Here is a 22,193-nt window from a genome sequence, read left to right as displayed (position 1 = left end):
TCTGCCAACCTCCTTCCTGCCAGTTCCTGAATGCCCCCCTCTCCAGCCCAGGAGTAAATTCTTTATTGTTGAATATGGGATGGATAAGTTATGATTCCCTTTTTTTTGACCAGCCTGTCCCAGTTTTCCGCAACTAGTTTGGTGATGGAGCTCTCATACATTCTACCCCTGATATGGAGCTATCGTTGTTAGCGGTCACGAAAAATCACGGTAGTTGGTCTAAACCACTGCCACCAGCCATTTAAAATAGGAAAAGGTAAAATGTTACTGTTACATGAGTGTTTTGACTCAGGGGAAGCTAAGCAACCCCTCGAGCACTCTATAGTAAGATAGGGTGTGCTGGGTCAGTAAATTTAAAAAGACTAGTAAATTCAATTTAACTTTACATGCCCTGGGAGACAGTAGTCAGTCCCAGAGAAGGTATTTAAACCTTAGGGAGTCTGAAAGACATCCCTGTGCCACTGCACTGAAGGTGCTGTGTGACACACAGAAAAAGATGATGCCATGGAGGTTGTTTTAAAAACACCATTACCAAAGAACACAAAAGTAAAATATATAGAAAATGAAAAGTTCAAAGCCCCAAAATATAGCAAAAGTGCTGGAGGCCTCTAAGGTAGAGGGAATTTAGCACTTGTGTAGGAAATCTCCCGAATAGTATGTCTAATTGAAATATATATTTTTATATAACCTTGATTGGACATTTCTTTACCTTGGACTGTTATACTTTGCTGTTTGGGTTGCTACTGAACCACATTCACACCCCTCCTGACAGTATAGCCTCCACTCGGCCCACGTTACCACAAAAAGCTGAGGTTTAACTCTTGAATGTACCTTATTTTGCCTTTATGATTGTGTTGGCTCTTGGTTTGTTGACGTGTGAGGGCTGAGTGGATGTATTAGCCACTACTCACCCATGTACTCCTGCAGGGCAGAAGTCAATTCGTCACACTTACTGAACAAAATATTGTTTAAAACAGCTTGTGCCAGTGAGATCCACTGCCTTCAAAATGGCCTTGTCCCCGTGACCCAGGGTGGTAGGAAAGACTCATAGTCAGCAGTACTGGCGCGAATGCACCGTCCATTTCATATGGGACTGTAGTTGTTATTCGCAAACTGGGAAAAGGGCTCTTCTCCTAACGAAATCCCACTAAAAGAAAATAAAAAAGAAAAAAACTTGGAACTAAGGTGATGACTGATATCAGAGTGAGAGTGCAGCATAGTCCATAGAATTTAATTCCTGAAGGGGAAACTCCCCACCCTCATGCAGCTAGTGTAGCCAGAGGACTGCACACTACCACAGTGCTTAACAATAAATAGTATTTATCAGACGTTTCCTACTATAATATGTAAGGGGTGTATTGTCACATCCTTTCATTTGTGAGGGACATCGTTTTATTAGAGGCTTAAAGGATAGTTCCGGGACTTTTTTTTTATTGTCCCTACGGGTCGGCCATGTGTTTGTAAGCATAAATCGGTAGATCGTAGGAAACTTTCCTATGGACCTTACCCGACTTTTCGCCCATTATCGCACTCGAAATCAGCCTCCATTTTGTGATAATCCTATCATTCCGCCGCATCGACCTGGCTCGACTGCCTTTGCGGCACTAAATCAAATCCCCCGCCCCTGAAACAGACTTTATCAAAACATTCATATTCCCCGCCTCTATCCGTGACGTGACTGAGCTGCGTAGGCAAACGCGCCCAGGCGTCTTCTACGCGACTCCACACAGACCCCGGAAATCAACACAGATCAGCTCACAATACAGCGCACCACAATTCGGAATATGAAACTGTACTTTGAAATCAAACCGCAAGATTGTAAATGTGGTAAAGTACATTTATTTGACATCAAATGTTTAGAGAATATTCAGCGATTTGCATTTTTATTTGCTCATGTTCCAAAAAGTTCGTATTGAGGAACGCGATGGTCCTTTGCTGTACACAGGGTCTTAGAGCATCTCACAATACAGCGCCACAATTCGGAATGTGAAACCGTGGTTTAAAAGCAAACGGCAAGATTGTACATTTGGCAAAGTACGTTTATTGGACATCAAATGTTTAGAGAATATTCAGCGATTTGCATTTTTCTTTGCTCTCGATCCAAATTAGTTCGTCTTGAGGGAAGCGATGTTCGTGTGCAGTACACAGGGTGTTGGTTTACGATAAAAATAAGCTCTTCGGTCGCACTGATAATCGCATGGCTGTTCCAACAACGAGGCACTAGGCCACCACAACGGTAGGTATGTTGCATCTAACCGTTAGTACCGCGTAAGGGCATACTTGTACTTGGCGATCGTCCCATAAAATGGTCAGGGTGGTAACGTTGTTCACGCGGAGAAGCAACTGGCGGCTGTAGAAGCCGTCCGCCGGTGTCTGGTACTCGTGACACAGACAGTAGTGAATGATGTACCTAAAAACATAAAAAATGAAATTAGTCTCACCATCAGATCCTTATTAAAATCATAGCGAGGACAGCGCTACTGGGTGTACACAAGTGTTTAAAGGCGTGGCGAGGCAGGGAGGGGGGGGGAGTGGAGTACAAGGTAAGTAGCATAAAATAATAAATAAATAGGGCCAGCTGGTGGCAAGTGCAAGGTAAGTGCAGAACAAGTGCTGGGAAGGGGGGGCTGTAGGATACTGAGACAGTCCCCCAGTGCAGGGGTTGACAGGGAGGCAGTGCAGGTGGAGAGTGGAAGGGCCCAGGACCGAGGTCGCAGACAGTGGACCAGTTGTAGCAGGGGAGAGGGAGAGAGAAAGCAGAAGCAAAGAGGAAGGTTTTGAGGTGCTTCAGTAAAAGCAGATGTTTCTCCTCAAGATAGTGCGCGGTAGAAAACAATATGCCACATAGAACGAACAAGTACAACTGAACCCGTCTTTAAAGCCACTGTATAGTAATGAAATTGCGGTATAAACTCATCAAAAGTTACTTACATTATATTTGCATTTTCCATTGTGTCTCTGTGTAGGGCAGACCCGAAACACCACTCCTTCTTTGCCGACGTTACTTCTTCTAATGAACGTGGCTCATCGTTTCGTTTCTGAAATTTTATTCATTATCTTTTCTTAGTCTTTCAGGATGGTCCCGGCCTGTCAAGGTCAAATCACAATAGAACCTTATACTGGGTCGTGGGCCGTTCCGCCACCAGAGCAAAACATCAAAGCAGCTGACCTTCACTTTGAGCGAGCACACATTTCTAGTTAGCTGCAGTTAGTGTAAGGGCATCTTGTCTGCGTGCCTTTTTTTTTATTGTCCCTATGGGTCGGCCATGTGTTTGTAATACGGAAACATTCTATAATTTTTGTAAAAATGATTTATATTACTGTTTGGTTTAATTGCAATGGGCCTGCAACATGAGGAGACTCGAGAGAACAGACAATCAAATTACAATCATTTAAACCGTGATGTGTATTTCTCAATGAGCTCTGCTTTAGGTGGACATGGAACAGAGGCAATGTTGGGTGGCAATGCAGTTGTCCCCTGCATAGGTTCGTTCACCACTCCATGTATGTGCCTATCGAGGACATCTACGATAAGTCTCTCAATAAACTCATATTGCATATCCTCAAACACTGGTTTGATCACCCATTGTTTACTTCTTTTAGTGAAGGCCTTATTGTAGCGAAGCGTCCCTAAAGTTCCGGTCGTCCTACTTTGTTGACGGCCAACATTATGGTTATGTGCCAAGACCGCTAGAAGAGTCCGATTTATCATGCCTTCCATGCCAAAATGCAATCTTTTGGGCCTGTACTTTAGGCACATATTGTGGAACACCTCCAAATCTCCCGTGTGGCAGAATTCCGTGAGTCCCCTCAAATCTCTTGTTATAGTTTTATCAAATACAATCTTTTCAATGGCCTTGTGAGTGGGTGATGAAGGAATCAACCACTTCTTCTTCCGTGCCTCCTCTGTGGACAAATGGCCATGTTCACATTTGTGGAAATGCTCATTTGTCGACCATCGATGTACGTTGCTACAGTGCAACATTACTGACCGCCATTTTTCCAGTAGAATTTCCAACGACCCTTCACATGTTTTTGAGCTCCACCAAAGATGGTTGCTGATTGACTTGGACCACTGTGAAATACCTTGCATATCTTTTTTTTTTCCTGCAGCCGACAATTTTTTATTGATTGTTTTTGCAAGATGCCATACGTCAAATTGGTGATTTATATTTTTGTACTCTTCTCTCATGGTCTTGGCAATTGAAACGTGTCTGTCCGTGGCTATCAGGTCGATCACCATTCCCCGCGATTGTAGTTCTTGCAATGATGCTACAAAGCCAACTTTCTCCATGGCCACTGAGGATGTACTTTGTGACACCTGCACGACCACCGAACTCACAATTTTCTTACTTTCCATGTCCTGAAAGTGGTAGGTGCAGTACTTGGCTGAAAATCCTGGGCTGTCGCACTGTCCATCACCGGCTAGCCTGAAGCGTTTGCCCGCGAATGTACTTTCCATTGACATTTTTTCCATTCTCCAAGCTTCGCTGATGGCTGGAAATAGATAATCGGTTTGGTATTTGTAGAACTGACTTTTCGCAATGAAATGGATTCCCACAAACTGAAAGAAATACTGTAACTTTTTAAAACTTGAACCACTAAAAAGTGCGGCCGCTGCACAAAGTAGATTGCCTGCTGGCAGTTGCCCCAGCATGGGTTGTGCAGACCATGCGAACGGATGATATTGTGTACAGGTGGCATGTATTTTAAGGTTAGTGCCTCGAATTGCACGAGTCACATTAATCAATGGCTCCCCACATACTTCCCCACCAACCCAATGCCCACATTTCATCATCATAATAATATCCATCAAACAGCTATCGAATACAATGAATTTGGCCTCTTTCCTTATACTGTCACTCTGCATCCCAGCTGGTTCGGCCTGTAACGTTGAGGACATGTCACTCGCATGAAAGGTACAATCTCTGATATCGTCTTCCGCTATGCTGAGTGATATTGATGGTGTTTCATTGTCGTCCACTTCATTCTCTTCCATTGCAACATCTGTTCCTTGTCCGGAGATGGGAGAAAAAAACAATGTCTTCAACTTTCGCGCGCTCTTATTTTTTGCGGGTGTGGATTCTGTGAATTGATCTCCGACTGCATCCAAACTACCAGGAGGACATTCACTATCAATGGCTGGTGGTGGTATAGCTCCGTTGTCAATCACTTCATATTCTTCCCATTGGCACGATGCATCTCCAGTCTCAAGTCCCTGCCAAAAGGTTTGACAAGCAACATCTCTCGTTCGCTTCACTGTCTGTGTAGATCTAGTTCTTACACCCACTCGCAACTAGAGGACAGATTAGAAAAGGGATGTTCAGTTTAAACACAACTTACAGTATTGAACTATTGACAGTGAAAGACAACATAATATAGTGAACAGGACACTAACCTTCTTTTGCTTTCTTTTCTTTGAAACTTTCTTGCCTCGAACTTCAACATCTGGACGCTGTTGCTCCGACTCGTGTGTGCATGTCTCCACTTCCTCTCGCGCTGCAACGACTATATTTTCATGATAAGCACATCCATCACTCACTGAGGCTCCATCGACTCCCTGAAACATAGAACTTTCATTAGTATGTATAATAATATTGAAAACACAAAATGTACTTGGGGACCAATACCCATACGTACATCTCAATAGCAAAACACGAATGAACGCATTGTGTAGAACATTCAAACGACAATAGTTCACGCATTGTTGATCTAGTTAGATTGAACTGTCAAGATCCATACCTCGGGCTCCGCATAGACTTCCATTGATGATATTATTGAAGATGACGCTTCAGCAACTCCCTGAAACACAGTAATTGCATTAGTATGGTTTTCTATTTTGTTTAAAAGAACATAAACTTTCTGCAGGCGTCAACGGCTCATCTAAATAGACCTGCACAAATGATCAGTTGTCTAAAATAAATAATGGATATCTAAATATGATTCGATTTGCTCCATCGTTGGAAGTGTCACCACCCAGAGATCTGCATCAACTACTAGGGGTGATGTTCTTGTTGAAGAAGCTCCGTCAGCTCCCTGAAACATAGTACTTGCGTTAATAAAGAAGGAAGTATAGCGGATGTAATCACGTCATTTGATCTCGCATGATTGATCTGTCAGTATCCATACCTCGAAATGCATAAGAACATCAAGGGACGCTGTAACTGCGGTGCACACTTCTGCAAGCTGTTGCGCCGACCCGTAACTGCATGCTCCCCCTTCTTCTTGGACTAATGCTCCATCGACTCCCTGAAACATAGGACTTTCATTAGTAATGAACACAATATTGAAAAAAGAAGACACATAGGAGGGCGACGACAGAAGGACATACCAATGGCTAAAAACGAAAGAAACATTGTGTGTAACAATCACGCTACAAGAATGCAAGATCTGATGATCTCCATCGATGGAACTGTCCGGAAACGTACCTCGAGCATCTGAGTGACATCTACGGTTGTCGTCAATGCGTTGGACTCCTCAGCATCTCCCTGAAAGACAGTACTTGCATTATTTTGGATAACAATAATTATAACTGAAAACAAAGACTAGAGGACAAGTACTGTGGTGTACCATTAGGTAAAATAATTACACGATCAATTAAAACTATTGATTTACATGCCTAAAACAAGTCAGTGTCAGAATAGCTAAGTAAGATTACCCGATAGGCGCTTGAAGTGGCTGATGACTGCAATAACGACACGGATGGAGAATCTTCCGCCTTCATATTGAGTGGATACATAAATGGGGAAATTATTGTTAGCTAATGCTACACACTACCGCAAGGCCGAGAGACAAATACGTAAACTTGACTCACCAGTGGAGGGATGTGGACGAATAGAGTGGGAATAGCGGTTGAGAGCAATTTTCGCCTCGCTCGCGGTGTTTTCTTCTTTATTAGCAATGATGTGGAGTACATGTCTGGGCTAAAGTGCCTGCTGCAGATGCGGTATCGATCACCCCTCTTGTCCGCAAAGACTTCTAGGACTCTACTTTCTAGCTCAGAGGCTGGATATCCGCAATATCGGACCCATTCTCTTATCTGATCTATTGTCTTAGGGAAAACATGCATTATAGTACCTTCAGATTTGTTATGGGTCTTCGAAGGGCAACCGCCAATGGAACAGGCAGGCATTATGGAAAGTTCTGAAAAGTAAAGATCAACAATTCTCTATGAATACCAATGTGTTAAAACATTAAATGACACATAAAAGGTTCAATGCAAGGTCCGTTTTGGTTCTTGGAACTATACACGTTATTCACATGCGGATAAGTATTTCAATAACTTTCAAAAAATAGAAAAAGTAATTTGACTAAACTCAGAACATGTGACTAGTTCCTTGCATGTACTGTCGTGAACGAAAAGAAAACATGGATGCAATTTGATGACTACTAGCAAATAGATATAAATTAAAAAATTGGACGCAAAATGATTATGGTACATGGACTTACCTTGACGAACAAACAGTTAGATGCAGGGATCAGAGTAGTTTCTTGTCGTAGAACAGGGAGCAGTTCACAGGTTGCAAACTGACGAGTTTGCTCAAAGTGGTCACGGAAGTTCACAGAGACGAAGAGCAGATAACCAGCACCTTCACGGGTTGACTAGCAAAGCGCAAAGAAGTTCTCATTAGAAATATGAAGTGGGTTATAAAGAATTCGAAACAGGGGTGTGTTTGTGAATGAATGACGTGTATATGTCGTGGCATTATGCGGATTGCAGGGGGGCGTCCAGCGTGAGGGGGGATGCTTGGCAGGAGACACGGGGTCTGGAGGTAGACATGGGAACAACAACCCATGCTCTATAGACCACTTTGAAGTGTACATGGTCTTTGGCACCTCTTGGCCTTTATCGCTCCCTGACAGATCCACTTGCCAGCAGCGCAAGTACCCTGGTGCGAACTGCCTTTGATAGGGCGGGGGGGGTGGATCGGGGCGGTGGTCGTGCAGACAAGACACAGGAAGACTCGTGAATGGAGACACACTTATGTGGATTGCAGGGGGGCGTCCAGCGTGAGGGGGGATGCTTGGCAGGAGACACGGGGTCTGGAGGTAGACATGGGAACAACAACCCATGTTCTATAGACCACTTTGAAGTGTACATGGTCTTTGGCACCTCTTGGCCTTTATCGCTCCCTGACAGCTCCACTTGCCAGCAGCGCAAGTACCCTGGTGCGAACTGCCTTTGATGGGGCGGGGGGGTGGATCGGGGCGGTGGTCGTGCAGACAAGACCCGTTTGCCGCAGGGCCTCACCAAGGAGAGGCCATCTAACTGAATGTAAGAGGATGGCTGCAGGATCTACTACATGGAAGGCAGGGGGGTGAGTTTATAAATACCTCACCCTCCCAGGAGAATATACACTAGATTCATTTAAAAAATCAAAACAACCATTGTTAAAATATATGTTGGGCTTTATTTTAGATTTTAGTTAAACATAAATAATAAACATTACACATTGTAAAGTTGAGGTTGCAGCACATCGAGGGAAAATCCGCGGTATTGTCCACTGTCACTGGGGAAATGTTGTCTAATGGCAAGTACCGCACAGGCAGGTATTACTCTCCGAACGCGGTGTCCGAGCCTCCCGTGAAGCCACCAAGTGAAGCAACGATAGGCCACCAGCCTGTACCACCTGTGAAAAAAAAAGATGCAAACTGTATTAAACTGACCAAACTTTCTTATCAATGTCGATTCAGGTAACACATGTCATTTTTCTTAGAAAAAAATTATATCTAGAAAATGCACTATATGGAACCAATTTACATGCGTTCGAATGATATGTAAATGAAATTTTATATGTGGGAGACGACCATGAAATAGTGGTGGCATCACTGACATCACAAACAGAGTATACTTACTCGTTACTCGGATTACGCGGACGAACAGTGCCACGAAGTTCGTGCATAAGCACCATCATCATCCTCAACACTGTCCGTGAGAGGCAGGCTTCCCTGAACTCTGGCAGCTCGGTGATGCATTGCGGACTTTGCTCGCCTTCCTGCAGACTTTGCTCGCTTTCCGAAATGTAGGCCAAGCACCCGGAATTTTCACGGCAGCAGCAGTTCTCCTCCTCAGTTGGCATTAGCTCGCACCGATTGCACGTGCACCAGGTGGAGACGCCGTCCATGCGACATGGTCCAGGCTCTTCATCCGTTGACTGGTCCTCCCAACTGCCGTCCGAATCCCCATCGTTTTCGCGTGCTTGCCTTTCCAGTAGTTCCTCCTCGGTGTACTCGGGCTCGTACATATAAGGCATTATTGTGGCCATTGTGCGGTAAAGATAGTAAAATAATTTACAGAGATGGTACAGGTGTTCACACGGGCTACAAGCGGCGAAGGTAGCTGACCAGAGCACTGAAACGAGTCACAGAATACTCAAAGTAACACAGAGAGAGGAATGGAATCGAAAATCTGCTGCTGTATGTTGTGAAACGGTCTGTTTATACTTATTGGGGAAAGAGGCGTCCTGCCATTTCCATGGCAACACGTCAATAGCTGAGGCGCAGCGATTGTTGACACGAGACGTGCTTGAAATGGGCAGTACGCGTCTGCTGATGTCAGGCTCAGGGGCGGGGGATTTGATTTAGTGCCGCAAAGGCAGGTGAGCCAGGTCGATGCGGCGGAATGATAGGATTATCACAAAATGGAGGCTGATTTCGAGTGCGATAATGGGCGAAAAGTCGGGTAAGGTCCATAGGAAAGTTTCCTACGATCTACCGATTTATGCTTACAAACACATGGCCGACCCGTAGGGACAATAAAAAAAAAGTCCCGGAACTATCCTTTAACAATTTTATATACGTCTTTTCAAGCATTGTGCAGGACCTTATCATTTGAATCACAGTCTATACTTGAAAGTTACCCACTTCTGTCTTCTTTACCATGGGTCTCCATTGCTCAGATCTGTAGCAGTCAAGCCACCTTTATACACATCTGTGACCAGAACCCAAGACAAGAGAATTGGACTCAATCAGAAATCCACTGGTGGAGACTGATCTGCTATGCTTCTTAATTCACACGTGGCTTCTGCCTCTAATTTCTTCTCCTGCTCTGAACCTGTTCTTCACCTCAATGCTTCTTCACCTTGCACACCGATTAAACCATCATCAGACAATGCTTGCACTCCTTGCACACTTCAGTTAACTAACATTCAAAATAACCTCTACGTGTGTAGGTACCTTCCTTGGCCATGGCCACCATCTGCTGCATGTGGATGTGGTTCCCTTGCAGCCCGGTCGGGCTCCTAATACCAAATCCAGTAGAAATCCCCTAAACAATACTAAAATGTTTTCTTTAATTCATTACTAAGGCCATGGAGTTGAACATACATTTAGATTAAGCCTGTGCACCAGTTTCCAAATACCTGTTTGTTCTTGTAGCACTGTACTACCATATTTTGGTTGATAATGACCATGTTCTACTATTTTCTATCTGATCAGGCGTGGGCCTTAAATTCTTTATTGCATAAGAGTATTACATTATGCAGAGTATACTGTGTTGCTCAGCATTTCTTTCAGGGGGAAGCATGTTGCCAAGCCAACACTACCAAATGGAGAGCAACACACATCTACTTAGGGGGCGTTTGGGTCTTTTTGTTTTGCCAACAGCTCTATTTAGGCTGTGTGGAAGCTCTGTTTGTCTGTTGTGTAAGTAATGTAAGTATTAATGTATCTTCCACTCCTACCTGGTTGGTGACTTCCTCATAGGCAGGGCCAAAGTAAGATCATTATCATATCAAGCACTTTTCCAAATGAGTAAAGGATACGTACCTCTTTGACTTCAAATCAATGCTAATAACAGAGCACTGTGCACTGCCAACGTTATAAACTGAAATTCTGCCCAACATCAGTAATGATCTGTTGTTTATATAGTTATTTCCCCCTCAATACTTCACGTAAAATATGTGTGTATATACAATTATTAGCCAACCAAAATTAATACTCATTTAACATCCTTGGAAAAATAAAAGGTTGAATATGCTGTGATGGAATTCAAAAATGCAACCTATAGATCACACACAGATCGTAGCAGCAAGTGTCCAACCTGAGGATTTATCTTACAGCTCTATCATTAGTAGAGAAGTGGCCCCAGTGCCTAAACATCAGTGCTTGCAATGCTTCATTTTTGCACCTATTCCTAAGTAAGAATCCCAATGGTCACCCTCTCCCAAAATTAGAGGCAATATGATTATTGCAACTACACATGCGAGTACCTCAATTCAATGTCATATTGTAAATGACATGATTGTGCGTGGGTGAACTAATAAAAACGTTTTCCATTAGCTACTTTAATTCATTTTCGCTTTCAATGCAGCTTGTGAAGTTGAAGCAATGCAACCTTGCTTCCCTCCCCAGCTCTTTTTTTGTATACAATTTGGCTAAATTGGTGCTCTTTTCTATTGACGTAAAATGCACAAAAAGTTAGTTTTGTGTAAACTGACAATTTACATTCTATTTCTTATTAGATTATAAACATGTTGCCAACCCCTAAAGTCCCAAAAAAAGAGTTGAGGAATTAAACTGCATGGAGGTCCACGATACTTAGAAACACTGCATGTTTTGCCATTACAGTCAAACTCAAAATGATGCCGGTGACCAGCCATAAGGTCGACGCGTATCAAACGAGCTCTGTTGTACTGACAATAGAAACACATTGTAATACATGAATAACATCATTGTGCCACTGGTCACCTGTTCCATATGCCTTTTCATGATACCCCAGACAAACAGTCACATAGCGAAAACCCCCACAAAAAAGGATTAACAGAAAAGGAAATATATGTAAATGGCCTACTCCCCCATTCGATAGACAGAATGTAGACTTGGGCTGGACTATGGGGTAATAGAACAATGTCCGAAGTGTCAGTCCATAATTCTAGTGTTGGTCAGGTTTTTTGGCTAAAATGGCCACATTCTTTAGCCAGAGTGGCCCATTTTCATTGGTCTACGCTAGTTTTAAACAATGTTACTAAGCAAACATGATTTCAAATTCACTATTTGCAATATATTTTAGCAATAATTCCCCCTTGGTATTATTCAAACGGTCTGTTTAAAAGGCAATGAATGTCAATGTGCGACTGTGGGACACGTTTCCATTGATGTCGGGGCTGACTTATGTCCCAGTCTGACCCTGACAGTTTGATGATTACAGATCATGGTGGTGCCCGAGTTTGGGGGTGCTGTCCCTGAGGACATGTGGTCTTTGGAATGCTCTAACGTTGCCAGAGTGAGGATATGAATCTTGTGCTTGTTCTAAACAGGGTTGTGTTCGTGCCATATTGGTTACCTACTCGGTTGTTCGGTTGTGGCATGTAGGAGAGCAATACCTGGTGGATGTCTTGCCACTTGTGTACAGACGTGTTATAAATGGCATATCATATCATGTGACTGGGGCCTACCTCTTGGGGCAAAACAATGGTCAATAGGGTACTAACAGAGGGCTTGAAGGTGTACAGGTGAAATCAGAAGATGAAAAAGCCTTATCGGAATAAGAGACGCAAGGGTATGTATGACTGCGTATTGGGAATGTTCAATGACTTATATGGTTGACCCCCTCAGTCCTCAGTCATGTTGTTTTATATAGTTGGAAACATGTTGCTTTATCACCACTTTAAAGTGTTATTTTGATACCAGTGTCTTATGAGCAATCTGTCTCCTCTGTGGACAAGAGGATACAAAGATAATCCAGAGAGAACGCTGCATACCTACTTGCCTGTTGATGAGGTACTAAGAGTTACTGAAGGGAGTTTAGGTGGACTTCTCACCATTGGTCAAGGTCAATTAAACACGGGGTGCTCATTTGCTGAATTTTGTGCCACTAACCACAATATATTTTCACAGTTCAGTCTTGATATGATATGATATGATATGGTATTTGTAACGTGCCTATACACGTGTGTTTCAAGGCGCGACGAGGCAGGGAGGGGGGGACAAGGGGAGACAGACAACGATCTTACTAGGCCAGGTGTCATTCAGATCGCGCAAGTGCAGGGGTGGGGGAGGGGGAAAAGTGCAAGGGGAAGGGGAGGGGGGGGGAAGTGCAGTACAAGGTAAGTGGCGTAACGTAATAAATAAATAAATAGGGCCAGCTGGTGGCAAGTGTGAGGTAAGTGCAGAACAAGTGCTGGGGGGGGGCAGATCTTCTAAAGAGCAGAGCCTTTAGGTTTGGTTTTCATGGATGGGCTTGAGAGAATTTAAAAGAGCTTTGATGGAGACTTTAAAAATACCTGCCACTGCTTAAACCTTTTTAGGTTGGATTGTTAGCATTTTGAGTGGTCACAGCTGCCTGCTATGTAGTGCAGGAAGATCCACGGAATCCTTCTGCTGCAAGCTTTGTGTACTGGCCAGAGTACTGTGATTGCAAGTTTACACTCTGCCTGAGAGTAGCATCCTTTAAAGGCTCACTTGGCAAGTTCATGATGTTCATAGTAAGGCTAGACCATGCCGCTTTGATCTACGCAGGTTGCAGCCTGTCGAGGATACCACATAGACATGTGGCAATAGCTTAGATGCACCATAATCCTGGTTCTCACACGCTCTAATTAGGTGAAAGATGGAGTTTTTGACCACTGCATGTATTTAGGTAAAGAAGGTTATTTAACGTGCATCTATAACCAACAAATTCAGAAAGGCAATACACATGTATCTATTAAATGTGTGCAGTCAAGTGCTCCTGTATTTTCAGAACGGAATAGTCCGACCATGCCTTCTCCTTGACCTGTAGCCCTGCTGTTATTGCAGTCTGGAGTCTTCCATGGCGACTGTGCCAAATTGATTATATGCTTCTGATGTGGCAGGTAACCACTGTGCATTGAACTGCTTTGGGACTTGAACCTCAAAAAATCAGGTGGATTGCCCGCATACTTTATCATGCTGCTGAACCTGGCCTAAGGCATAACACTTAAACTCAATCCTTCTGTGTCAGTAATCATATCTTCATCAAAGTGCTGGTGGCGCATTATGCATTGCAGCAATTTTCTGTCCTTTCGTTGACATTTCAGCAAAACATATTTCTTCTGACGTGTACACGCGCGCTCTTTCATTTGTAGCAAAAGCATTAACAGTAATTTAAAAACAAGGGCAGATAAAACTCGTGGGTACTTTACAGTACAGTCAAAATGCGCGTAGTTTTAATCTGGGCCTTGTAGTCATCTAATATAGATTTACAGTTAAAGGAGAACAGTTAGGCATTCGTAATAAATGTTACGAACTAGGAACATCATCTATTTTCCATTTCCAATCACAGAACAAAGCAATTATCAAAGGTTCCTTTGCTAAGAAATAGGTGATTTACTTAAACAATAAATCCTGAGCCGCGGGGGCATTACCCAGTCAGGTAATGCCCCGGGACCCATTCTTACAGGCCCAAGCAAAGCGGCCTCCAGCCGTGAGGCTGCTCGGAGCGGGTCGGGGGATTACCGCTGGTAATACCAACTTTGCGAGCCTCTTGATTGCTGAGAGGAAATACCGGTATCGGTAACACTGGAAATCCCCCCATTGAGTGAATAGGACTCCAAGGAATGGGGATTCAATGTTATTCCCAGCACTGTAATCTGCCGGTAATTCCAGTAGATCAAGTGGCAGGAACGGTAATTCCGTTTGGTGGCATCCCGCTGGATTTTCTGGCGGGATAGCACCAAACTCTTAATGAGGCCCATGCACATTAGGGCAGTGCCATTTATGCCAAAGTTATTTTCTAGGTGGTTAAGAAGCAGAGTAGCATAGTTGGCAGTGTCAAAAGCAAAGCCAACGAGAATAGCCATTTAAGGACACATATTGTAGAGAGAAGATGCAGTTCTTCGCAAATAAAGAGGAGTGAAGTCTCAGTACCTTTCAAATCCCTGAATCATGGCTCGTGAGTATACAACATCCCACTTTCTCCACTTGAGGACAGGTGTACAGAGATCGCTAGTTTCTCCAGGATCCTACTAATAGAAGGTCGTTCATTTAACAAATGGCAGAAATGCACATTTTAAAAAAAAGTAATTCTCATGTGTTCTTGGATCAGAATACGGTGAGACATGATGAATGGGTATATGTCCTTTATTTATTTATTTATTTATTTATTTATTCATTCATTTGTTGAGCACACCATACCGAGAGGTATATGGGTGCTTTGCATGTTTACATTTAAAGAATTTGACATTACATTTTCAGATCATAACATTAGGTTGCGATGTAATATTTTATAACTCGACAAATGAGTTGAATCTGTTGCAAAATACAATATACAGTTACATTAATGTGCATTACATCACTAATCAGAGAAATTGAAGCTGTTACAAATAGCAGTATAGCTTGACAGTAAAATGCATTACTTTCCAGATAGAACTTTGTACTTATCAAGTGATTAATGACATTAGACCTCTAGTGTGAAAAGCCTAGTTTTCACTTTTTTCCTGAAGGTCCAGAATGAGGGTTCAGTTCTGATAGTGAGGGGCATGGAGTTCCACAATTTGGCAGTTAGAACTGGGAAACTTTTTCCTCCTGCTTTCTGGAGCTTGAATCTAGGGATCTTTAGCAGATGTGCTTGAGCAGCACGAGTAGGTCAGTTTGATTGGTTTTTGGTGAATTTGTTCACCAGGTATTTGGGAGCAGTTTTCGATAGACATTTGTGCGTCATGTCTAAGGTTTTGAATGCTATTCTGTCTTGGATTGAAAGCCAGTGGGCCGATTGCCTCGCTGGTGTGATGTGGCTGGTTTTAGGTATATTGAGAGCTGCTCTTAAGGCATTGTTCTGTAGCACTTGTTGTATTTTTACGTTGTGGCTGCTGTTACCCAAGTAGAGTGAGTTACACTAGTCCAGCCTTGACACAATCAACACTCTAGCTACAATGATGCAGTTGTTTGCTGTTAGGAATGGTCTGCAAGCGTTAATTAGTTTGGCAGTGTAGGCTGTGGCTGATGACATAGTGTTAACTTGTTTTGTCAAGGTGAGGGATGAGTCTAGGTAGATCCCTAGTGTTTCAACTGCTTTGGCCACTTTAATTGTGCTGTTGTCGATGGTGAATGAGGTGTATTGATTGTCTAATTTGTTCAGTGATCTTATATGGAGAAGTTCGGTTTTCTCATCATTCAAACAAAGGCCAAGGGTAGCCATCCAAGCTTGTATGGTATGGTATATTTCGTTCAATAAACTCGAGTCAGTGTCATAGGATCCGGTGATGGGGGTGAGGATTCGGGTGTCGTCTACATAATTAGTGTTGATCGAAGAATGGCTTGGTGAATATATTGTACAATGTGGGAGAAACACAAGATCCTTGCAGTTCTGGGGCTGGTTCAGTGGATGCAGTAGGTGCAAACACCCTCATAGTCCAGTTAGACAAGAATGACTCTATCCATAACACCGCCTTGGGGAGAAATGGGCGGCTGTAGCCAGGTGATTACCTAAGACTTTATGATTGACCAAGTTGAAGGCCACCGATAGGTCTAGTAGTAAGAGAAGTGCTAAATTACCCTTATCTTTTAGCTCATCGATTTAGATCTTTAAGTCTAGGACAGCCAATTCCGTCCCGTGCCCTGGTCTGAAACTTGATTTTCGCAGGTCTAATAAGTTATTTAGTTCAAGGTGCTTTTGGATTTGCAGGTACGCTGCTCTATCCAGGATTTTTAGTAAAAAAGGTACTGTACATATTGCCCGATAATTTGTGGGTACATTCTGGTCTAAGGTAGGCTTTTTTAGTAGAGGTAGGACCCAAGCTTCTTTTAAGTTGATTGGGACGGTGCATGATTCAAAAGATGCGTTTATGACCGTCGTGATGAAGGGGGCAAGCTCCTCCACTGCGTCTTTAATAACACTGGCTGGGCAGATGTCTACATTGCACCTCGAAGGTTTGAGACAAGTTAAGATTTTCTTAGTTTTGGATACTGTTATTGGGGTGAACTCAAGCTGTGTATGGCTTTGATCTGAGTTATCGTTAGTCTCCAAAAGTTGGGGATCTTGTGATACGCTAAGACTTCTCTCCTCGATTTTCGATTGGAGTAGTGTAATTTCATCTAACAGAGCTTGTTGGATGCTAGTGCACAATTTAGTGCCTTTGGTACACAATTCTTGTGGTGGCATTGGGGATTCTAGTTCCCTGAGGATCGTGAACAGTTATTTTAAATCAGAGTTGGCATTGGAGATTCTATCGTTAAAGGTGGTACTTTTGGTTTGGATGATGGCTGTTTTGTAGTGGTTGGACGCGGTGGCTAAGATTTCTTTTTTTTTTTCAAAATACTTTCTGCATTTCTTTTTATACTACGTAGGTTTTTAAGGTTACTTGTATACCAGGTATTTAAGTTAGCACAAGGTTTAGATTTTCACATGTTTAGAGGGGCAACTTTGTCGATGGCCTGTTGTAAGGTGTCATTGTACAGTTCGACTAGTGCTGAAGGGTCTTTCATGTCTAGGTTCAAATAGTAGGTTAACGGGTGGAGTAAGGACAAAACTTTTCAGTTGTTATATTATGTTTATTTTTCTCGTGATATATGTAGAACACAATTTGTAAGTCATCTATAACGATCCTCAAAGTAGATCAGGGAGGTCCAAGATCCCATGGATACTTTTTGAAACCACAAATTAAAAGCCACATGTTAAGGCTTGGGAAGCTGTGGTAGAAGGTTTTATGTGCAATTGGTGTATTTAATTCTTAAGGAAAGATGCAGTCCCTACAACAACCATGGGCCTCATTCCGAGTACGGCGCTAACCAATGGCGCTATTAACGCCTTGGTTGACGCCGTACCCGGACCGGCAGCGCCTTGGTGGATGGCGGAATTACCGCCCCATTCCAAGGTTGGCGGGGCGGTAATTCCCCAATCCCCATTTACCCTTCCCCATTCCCATTCTTGCCCCATAGGGCATAATGGGAGTGGGGAAGGCGTCAATTACGCCACCGTAAATTACGGTGGCGTAATTAACATCAAGGTCCCTTAGCGCCATGGTTTTTAACACCTGCTAAAAGCAGGTGTTAAAACCACCATGGCGCAAAGGGAACTCGGAGTATGGCGGTAAGGGATTACCGCCACCGCTCTCGTTAGCGGTGGCCGCTATCGCTTACCGCCATACTCGGAATGAGGCCCCATGTCTTCTTCAAGCTACAGTATTGAAAGCCTCAGTGAGAGTGGCCAATATGTCAGCAACATTTTTTAAACATTTTTTAATTCCTTTCTGATATGGGAAAACGTGTGTTCAGTACCACATAACAGTTTGAAACATTTAGTTCCAGCATGATAATGAAATGAGGCACTGCTAAGAGAAGTCTATCTTATCAAGCTTTACTTTTTTGAGTAAAGAGATGGACAACATTTTTTTTTAAAATTGTCTGGTTCTGATTGGAGGAAGAAATAATTCCTTCTGTCAGTGGTAGGATCGTCTTCAAAGCTCTGACACTGACCCACAAGTGCATTCACCGCACTGCTCCTGCCTACCTCTCACAAAGGATCCACCCCGTCTCCACTACCAGGCCAACCAGATCACCGTATACCAACATGCTCTCTGTGCCAAAAGTAAAAAGAGCCAGAGCGGGTGGATCCAGCTTCCCTTATCTCGCACCCACTCACTTGAATGCCCTACCTCCCACTATCCGAGGCGAGGCCTCCATCACCCCCTTCCGCAAATCTATGAAAACCATCCTCTTCACATAAGGCCCTTCACATCAGCATGAATACTTATCATATGACCCCTGCATAAGTTGTAATATGATGACCAAGTGCAATATCTGTAACAACAGTATGATATTCTGTAGTATTCATAAAGTGTCAACGACCGCTACCATGCCTGTACCTGTGTAACTAAGTTCTTGCAAGTAACAGTGCCTTAATGCCCCTGGGCTGCTTGTGCGCTATATAAATATAAATAAATAAATACATGATGATGCTAAAGTTGTTGAACCTTGCTGGGCATGGATGAGCCAAGGTATCTAGAGACTGAGCAAATTAGTCCCTGATTCTCTAGGTAATGATGTAAATATCAGGCTTTTCACAGTAGAACGTATTTTAAGAGGTCATGACTTGTACTGAACTATCAATTTGTACCTTCATTTTCACAATTGTGTTTGTGAAGAAGTCAAGTAGCTCAACTGACATGTTTTGGCAATGGGCTGATCTTATTCTTCACATTTTGAGATTCATATATGTTTTGTTGAAAGAACTTACAAGAGTCTCATGATAGAGGTTGCAAACAACTGATTTTCCCCTATGTTATTCTAGTTTATTTCCCACATTTGTATATACTACTAGGTCATTTCTGAGCCACTGTTGCTTGCTTTATGTACTGGATTTAGTTTTGTTGTTTGTTGGTTCCATCAAATTCACCCCCCTTACTGTTGGTGTTTCCCAATGGTCAATCATGGGTCCACATCTCCTCACTTTCTATAGCTCTGCTATTGGCACTGTAAGGAAGGCATGGTATCAAAGTAAGACGGACACAAGTGATCACAGTTCAAGGGTGTTTATTGAACTTTAAAAATAGGTGAGATAAACACCTAACCTACACCTAAATCTAAGAGGGGAGCAAGCTACGACCATCAAATAATAATACAGCCCTGGTGGAGTCTAGTCAAATAAAATAGCCTATACTAAGAAAGACTATTGCCAATCCTCACCACTATGCTACAAAAGAGTATGGGATAATGTTCACAAGAAAAGAAAGAAGTATCCACAAAAAGGTAAGGCAGGATGTTGTGACCAAGGTCTCCCTTCCCCACGTTTTTTAGCATGGGACAAGGCGGGACTCATGGGACAAGGCGGGACACTTGAGCACAGCAGACTTCTGGGATCTCTGGCACAAGCTTACAGTTCCTTTTCTATATATCAAGGCCTTCTGTGTCCAAGTATCTTCCTTGGAGGGCCTGATATGCCAAAACAACTAAACAAAGGTTCCTTCTTGTAACTTTCACGTTGGGTGATTACTTTTCACCCTAGCATCCCCCTCAGCCAGGCTCTGATCCTTCCTTCAGCATTAGCCTCTCAAAGCACTTGCCAATATCACAGTTTGCATGGCATTCCCCTTAACCAGGCGCAAATGCTACCTTCAAAACTCCCTCAGTCAGGTTCACACTTTCCACAGTTCACAATTTTAACATCTTATCAGAAAGTAGGGGTTCCATTCCCCTAGCTTCCTCTTGGCATCCCTCTGTCGGGCTCACATTTGCCACTGTTCATATCTCAATAAAAGTCATTCTAGACCCCTTAAGTTCTTCCCTTATCCTAAGTCTGGGTCTCTGCCCCCAGTCCGGCTTTCTCTTAAGCCCTCAGTCAGGCTTCACACAGTTGGTTCTTACAATGTATGTGCAGGCGTCCCTCCGTAGGGTACACATGTGCATCCACAACATGTCAAAGGGTCTACAATGTGCCAAGGACTTTCGATTGTACAAGAGGTTTGGACTGACCTTTGTATGACCACCCTGCCACCTCACACCAGCCTTCCCTATGGCCTCTTGGTACTTGTAATTTCTTCTGGTTTAGGAAAGAAGGCACAGCCAGAAACCTTCGAATGAGTGCCCACGTGGTGCCGAACCATTCTATCTCTGGTGCCAGTCTCAGTCCCAAAGTTCACAAGGGTCTCCCTTGTCCGGGGTCAGAGCCCTCCTAGGGCTCACAAAGGCCTCCCTCTTCTGGCCTCAGATCCTGCTCAACAAAAGATCTCTTAAAATGTTCACAAGGGTCTCTCTCTGCCAGGCTCGGACTCCTCTGCCAAGGTTCACAAGATTCAAAAAGGGCCTCCCTCTTCCGGGCTCGAACCCTTATCAAGACTTCAAAGTTTACAAACAAAACTTTCCTCCGCCAGGCTCAAGTCTCCTCTCACACCTCACAGTTTTCCAAAAGAAAGGTTTTGAGACTTCTAGTCCCAGAATGCTATGTCAGGATTTTGCTCCCACTTCTCTGCTCCACAAAATGGCATTGGGAGCTGCAGGAGCTAAAAGGGGATACTGTTCGGAGGTCAGGGTCTCTTCTGCTGACCCTCAGAGACCTGGGTTTGTCCTGACTTGACCAGGGGGAGAGTCTTGCTGTGGGTACTGCCAGGCAACCCAGGCTGCCCCTTCTGGAGATACACTCACAGGGCCAGTCAAACATGATCTATTTTGCTCTTCTTGTTCATGTTTAATGTTTTTCTGTTCAAATACCTTGTTGTATTATTGTTCAATCCTAGACTAAGTGTCACAATGTTTTCACTGTTTGTTATGCATTTTTCTATTGATTCTTTGGTCTAATTTCGACTTTTTGGAACACAATTAACAAAATAAATGATTTTTTTCCTTCTTTTTTCCTTTTCGATATTGCCTTGATTGCTTTTAAAGTCAGACACAGCAACCAAATTTGTTTTTCAGTGATATCATTACATGATACACTGCATATCTAAATTAGTATTTCTAAAAACATTCTGTTGAATCATTATTTATTTATTTTTTATTTATTTATTTAACATTTATAAAGCGCTCACACAGCCCGCAGGCATCGAGGCGCTGTTACAGGAATTGTTTGTTTTTCTTAGTTGCGTAATTGTGTTTTTTTTGTCTTAGTTACGTATTTATAACGCGCTTAAACACCCAGAGGTTTCTAAGCGCGGACCCTGGGATCGAACCTATTGTTGCTTCGTGTCGTCTTGCTTCCAAGACGCGCACGCTGCCGCTGAGCTATCCTCCCAGGACATTTAACCAGCAGCTTGGGCCTTATTGTTATTCATACTTCTAGATCTGTCTGCGGCTTTTCATACTGTTGACCACACTCTCCTCTTAGCTTCTCTGGCTTAATTTGGGTTCTTGCTTGGTTTAGCTCCCATCTTTCTGACCATACCTATTCTGCCTCTTGGGCTGGTTCCTCTTCTCACACAAATTCCCCATTCATGGTGTCTCCCAAGGCTCGGTTCTTGGCCCTTTCCTTTTTCACCTCTACACTTCTCGTCTTGCTGCTATTATCTCATTGTTTATGATTTCCCACCAATACTCCGCTAATGACACCCAACTTTTTCTCTCTTTCCCTACCTTTACTCCGGCCATTCATAATAACTTATCTTCCTACCTAATTGATTTTAAATCATGGATGTCAGACCACTTTCTTGTTCTAAACTCCTCTAAAACTGAAGTTCGTTTCTTCCCTGCCACCACCATTTCCCTTTCCCCTACCTCCACTGTCTCCGTTCCCCCTTCTTCTTAACCTCTCTCGAGTACTGCTCACAATCTCGGTATTTACTTTCACACACTTATCCTTTTCCCCT

This window comes from Ambystoma mexicanum, chromosome 6q (genome assembly GCF_040938575.1).
Source record: "Ambystoma mexicanum isolate Mex_15411 chromosome 6q, UKY_AmexF1_1, whole genome shotgun sequence".
Lineage (NCBI taxonomy): Eukaryota > Metazoa > Chordata > Amphibia > Caudata > Ambystomatidae > Ambystoma > Ambystoma mexicanum.
Note: the sequence above shows the minus strand (reverse complement) of the source record.